Source organism: Psammomys obesus, unplaced genomic scaffold (genome assembly GCF_907164565.1).
Source record: "Psammomys obesus unplaced genomic scaffold, mPsaObe1.curated_primary_1811, whole genome shotgun sequence".
Lineage (NCBI taxonomy): Eukaryota > Metazoa > Chordata > Mammalia > Rodentia > Muridae > Psammomys > Psammomys obesus.
In genome coordinates this window covers 7,127,992-7,134,242 of record NW_026596057.1, presented here as the reverse complement: position 1 = coordinate 7,134,242, position 6,251 = coordinate 7,127,992, and positions in this window count along the sequence as shown.

The window sequence follows — 6,251 nt, the reverse complement described above, 5'->3', positions numbered from 1 at the left end:
CTTTCTTTCTTTCTTTCTTTCTTTCTTTCTTTCTTTCTTTCTTTCTTCTTTTAGCGGTTGGTGGTGGTTAGGAATAGGACCTATGGCCATTCACATGCTAGGCAGCTGCTCTTCTGAACTACATAACCAGGGCTCTTTCCTTTTTTCTATCTTCTTAACCCAGCATGTATTAAAATGTAAGTGTATGCTTGGGATGAGTAGGGACCATGGTGATTCTTTTATTACCTAATATTTAACCAAATTAAGTACTTGGTGAATGTACCCTACTCAAAGCAATTCTTAACGGAAAGCCAGAACTGATGTATAAACCAGGGTAAAAGCACGATGATGGTCCTTTCCTAGCATGTCATTTCCTAGCCCAGGTCATTTCCTGGGCTGTTATGACACAACCCCATTGCATTAGATCATATATATATTCATGTATATACATGTATCCACAATTAAATAATAATTATACATAATTAAAAGATATATATGTAGTTTTTCATTAAAATTTCTTTAAAGGTACAGCTAAGTAATTGTGCTTTGGTTTTGTCACCCTCACATTAAAAGAAGTTTTCCAAGTAGCGGGTATTAACTTTTCCAAATTTTTTAAAATTTATTTATACAATTTGTTTTTTCTATTTATTTATTTATTTTAGTTTATTCACTTTGTATCCTGGATGTAGTCCCCTCCCTCATCTTCTCCTAGTCCCACCCTTCCTCCCACTTCTCCTCCTATTCCCTTTCCCTAGTCTCCTGATAGGGGAGGACCTCCTCTCCTTCTATCTGACCCTAGCCTATCAGGTCTCATCAGGGCTGGCTCATCAGAAGTTTTACTTCTGAAAGTGTGGAACATTGGCAGGGAAGAGACTAAAAATATTGAATCTGCATTTGGACATGGTGAGTCTCAGGATAACTTATAGTGAATTTAAAATAATCTTATAATGGAAAATAGAAGTAAAGAAGGCCATCTATAAATAATGATGCAGTACGTTCTATTACATTACATTTTATAGTAAAATTTGAGAAGTTCAAGAAATTCAAGATTCTTCTCTGGCAGTCTTCAAATAAGAAACATCTGTATTGGTCCCAGGACCCTGTCATCAAGTTATTTTTAAATACTAAAATGATATGTAGGACAGGAAGACAATGTATAATAACTTTTTTGGACTTTCCCATTAACAGATTTCAAAAGTAGCTCAAAATCCCATTTAATAAAAGCAAGCAACAAAAACAACTGTTCAAACTTATAATCAATTCTAGTGCTTAGAATATATAACATAGGCTAATGCCTACACTTGTGTTTTTATGGCACTGAGTGGAATGAAGACATCAGGTAATGCTCTGGTGCAACTAAGAAGTATAAAAGCTGGAAGATAGAAGAGTCAGTGAGAAGAAGGGACAACATTTCTGCCCTCCTGAAGCTTTGAAGAGAGACAGAGATCAGACAGGATGTACGAGAACTTTAAGTGCTAAAAAGCAAATCAAGATCTGGAGTTGGTGGGAGAGATTTAGATAGAATGGAGGGGTAAGTGGATTCTGCAATTTATGTCATGTGCAGAACAAGCAGGTGCTTCAGTGAGAAAGTGGCACTCAAGGAAAACCTTCAGGAAGGGAGAATATGAGCCATATACATTACCAGAAGGAGGGAGGGCTCCCAAACAGAGGGAAGGGCAGGCGTAAAGAGAATGTGGCACTTCTTAGATGCTGCTGAGAACACAGCAGTTGGAAGAAGAGTGGAGCATTAGGAAAGGAAGTGAGAAAGAACACCTCACTGTTGTTACAAACGAAAGAGGAAGTCGCTGAAGACTGGGCGGAGGAAGGATATTATCTGTCTGGAGAATAATCTGAATACATAAACAAGTTACGAGGTGGTTGTAATACAACAGAAAAGAGGTGATGGTGACAAACCAGAGAGGAAACAGAAAAGGCAGTAACAGTCATCTGATTGTAACAGTTAGTAACGCGGGTCTTCTGTATTAGTCAGTGGACAAGCTCTGAAGATTTGTGAGAACGGCTACAGGCAACACAGGCAATAGAAGGGCAAATGTTCTGAATGTTCTGGCCTGTGAATTTGTGGCTGCAAAGATTGTTGGAAAGACAGCTTAGTCTGCAGACATCTTGGCAAAGTTTTGAGTAGATAGTTGTATATATGAAATCAGCATCATAGATAGGATGCTGGAAAATGTGAAGACTGGTCTATAAACAATCCAGGACAACCCAGTTGCTTGTGGGGAAAAGAAGCTCATCACTGGTGTACCATGTGGTGCAGCAAAGAAGTTCAGTTTTGTTAAAGAGGTAAGCTTTTTTTTTGTTTTTAAAAAAAGAAGAGATAAACATCTGATGTCTTTTCATATTACATGCTGAAAAAATAAGGAAATTTCTGAACTGTGTATGGGAAGAATTATTCTTGAGCATGATCATGCTAGGAAAAGTTCAAAGCATTAGAAATATCAGTAGATTTGTACACATTCAATTAAAAATATCATCCCATACATATCAGGGTGCTGTGGTAGAACGCTTGGAAGACAGAGGCAGGAGGTTCTCTATGAGTTCTAGGCCACCCCAAACAAATCAAACATAAACTGTGAAAACCAATCAGAGAGCCATATACCATAGGTATGAATGACAGAGAAGAGTCATAGGTCTTCACTGAAAGGTAAAAAAATCAAAATGAAAGGATTATATCCAATAAAAAATACACCAAATGTCATGAAGATTAAATCTGTAGGCTCTTGCTCAGAAAGGTAATAAATATAATATATTAACCATTTAGGTGTTAAATGATGGTGATTAAAGCTTATTCCCTTCTACTTCTCTTTTGATTTGCCACAGTGTGTAGGCAGCAGAGGACACTGCTCTGTGGGTCCACCTAGCCCAGTCAGTGCTGGTGGAAACACACACACACACACACACACACACACACACACACACACACACACGTCCTTCCTATCACATGATCTGAAAATATAGATCAAGAGTCTTTTAAGAGTCCACATCTTGTTGACACATCAGTACAATTCAGGAGATCTAAAAGAGAGAGGTCCATTCAAACTTTGTTTCACAAAGATTCTCACCAGAAGATCCTTCATCATGAAACAGGTATGAGGAAAGTGTCAGCATGAAGTAGTTACTTTGACTGAAGCATACCTAAAATGAAAATGTGATACAGCTACAGGGACTATGATTAAGACAGTTTTCAAAGATGAGAGGATCCTAATGGTATAGTGAAATCAGATTTTAAAACTACCTATACTGTGGATATAATTTTGTGAGGAAAACAACAAAAAAATAGCTTTCTGGATTCCAAAAAGGATGGATATATAATGTATAGGATTTAGAATGCATAGGTATAGAATAAACTATAGTTAAAGCCAAATCCAGAGATGTAAGGAAAGGTTTTGCTTAAATTTAGAAAATGGCAGAGATGGCTTCAGAAATAAAGGCCCTTGTTGTCAAGCCTAATGACAGTCCTTGGGCAGACAGAACTGACTCCTGCAACCTGTCTTATTATACACACACACACACACACACACACACACACACACTACAAAATATAAAAAAATGAAAACAAATACAGTAAACACTGGTGCTTAGACATGCTGAGACACCCTAGAAATTATGCTGTCCTGGACTCAGGACTCTCCTGGCTTTGTCTTCTTTCCCTACCACCCCCACCCCCAAATGCAGGGACAGGCACTCTAGAACCCCTTACCTGAAGGAAGGAGGGCCATTGTCTTAAGCTCTCACCTGGGATTTGCCAGAACAGGCAAGAGTGGTTTAACCAGTGGGGAAGAAAGGAACTCTAAGTCTGTGTGGCAACAAGCTCTGTCTAGAAATGCTTTCTGCTTCTGGGGGACAGTTACTGCCGAGACCAGGTCTATGGAGTAAGTAAAGCTTCCTCCTGCCTTTCCTCCCTACCACATCATTTATTCTATCCTTTCCACGCCAGGCTAACCTAAGCCCTCTTCCCCATAATCCGCAGCGCTTAGTGGGGGGGGGGGGGCGGCATATTTTGTGTATGGTCCTGTGTTGTGACGTGTCAGTGTACATTAATACCACATTACCCTCTGTTAATCTGCCTGTTTTCCATTTATTTCAGCAAATGTTTGAGGTTCAGAGGTAATTTTTTTTTCTTCTGTAGACTACTGTAGACTTTGACACTCTGGCTTTTCCATCCTAGACCTGAAAAATCTGCAGGGCAACCCTTACAGAGAGTTAAAATCCTTGTTGTTTTAAGGTACCCAATTTTCATGTGTTTGTGTGTGTATGTATGTATGTGTGTATGTTTTTAAATATACAGCAAGCTGTATCGGATACAGTTACCGAAGTTGTTTTATAGTGTTCTAATACTTGGGAAGCAAGAGTTTGACTTTCAACAGAGGGGATAATGCTACTGAGCCTACCAGTCAAGGGTAGATTCTTCAACTCCCATTATCTCATCCTCCTGCTTTTATACCCAAGAAAAGCAAGCTTCAGCATGGAAACTTCAGGAGATGATATAATCCTACTTGGGCCCTGAGAGAAGCCACTGGGTGAAGCCAGTCAGCTCTCAAGAGCTTCTGTCCATCCATCAGTTGGTCAGGCAGGCCTCCTGGAGGCCCTTAATTTGTGCAATGGAAAGACACCTGGGCTTTCATTAATTGAATTAATGAATCCCCTCTTCTGAGTGGAGAAAAGCAATTGAATATCAGGTTTCTTTCCAGGTGCATTCTGGATACTGGGAACACGAGTCACCATTTTTTTTCCCCCACAACATCCTCCTTACTCCTTAAGGACCATGGGAGGGCATTTTTTTTCCTTCCCTTTATTTTTAGTTCATTTGTATTTCCAAAAAAATCCAACTCTGTTTCTGAGTAATTTACAGTTTGCTCACTGCTCACTGTAATGGTCTTAAGAATTGTTTCCAGTGGGCCTTAGAAAGGTAATCCCATTTCCTAAAAGGGTGGGTTCTGAATCCTGTCTTTCCCAAATAGCATACTCACTAAGAGAAGGTGACTATGTTCCTTGGGAAATTTCTTGTTTTTTGAACAGGATCTCAGATGGTCCAGATTGGCCTTGAATTACCTATGTAGTTGAGGTTGGCCTTCAAATTCTGATCTTCTTGCCTCTACCTCCAAAGGGCTTGAAGTATGGTCATGTGATGCCTTTCCTAACTGTCCTGGAAAAAATCACTGGAAATAGCCTTTTCTATTAAGTAAGACTCAATAAGATAATGAGTTTTAATTGTTTCTTTTCTTTTCTTCATAGAACTAATAAAAATCTAATAAAAAACACATAGAGGAAAGGACTCAGTGGTCTCTGAGAAGCATTCTAACTCTTTTTCTGAATGACTCTATCTACCTGCCCCGCATTGTCCCAGGGTTCTCTTGGGAAATGCTGATTAACTTTGATTAACTGATTAACTTTGTTTCCTCTTTTGCTCACTCATTCTTTACTGTTGGTTTTGATCAACATGGACACTTCCACGCAAAACTCCATCTTTAGCACTCTGTTTCTCTGCCACTGCAGCTCCTCATCTTCAACTGAGAGTCTAGGAATATTAAATAATGCATCCCCAGCAAGGCTTTGCTAATCCATTGCCCTTAAGTAACCACATTTCATATTTCTTAGCCATTTAGAACTTTTCTTGCTAAGATTCTTATGGATCTCCGTAATTTGCATGTCCAGAAGAGGAAAAGCATGTCACACTGCACATCAGCCTGGTTTGCCTCTATTGCACTGGGTACCAATAAAAAGCATCTTCCTTACGAAGTTCTTTGCCTTTCAGCAGCTTCCCCTGACGCCATTCTCATTTTTTTTTCTGTCTCCTTTGATCATTCTTTATCACTTTGCTAGCTCTTAAATATTCACTTTTCTGAGGCACTTATCTTTGTGTAGCGCCCTCCAGATGAGACTCTGTCACAGGACAGTGGGTCCCATCACATCACACCAGAACACTAGCATCTACTCTCCTTTTCCCACTTTATTCTGGCCAAGAGGAGGGAGACTGCCATCAGACTGACAAAGTGTTGGTGCGACTGGATCTTCTACCAGAGAGCCTTGGTTCAAATTCAGTTGTGGCATTTGCTAGCTGTGGGTTTAGGATGAAATACTGAGCATCTCTCTGTCTCATGTTGATTTTTAATTTTTTAATTCCGTGTTAGTTTCATAGAGTAATAAATAGTGTTAAAATCACACTACCACATCCTCTTTTTCTTCCCCTTTTTCCTTCTGCTCTTCCTCATCTTCTCCCTCCTCCTCCATTTTTTCTTTTTTTCTCTTTCCTC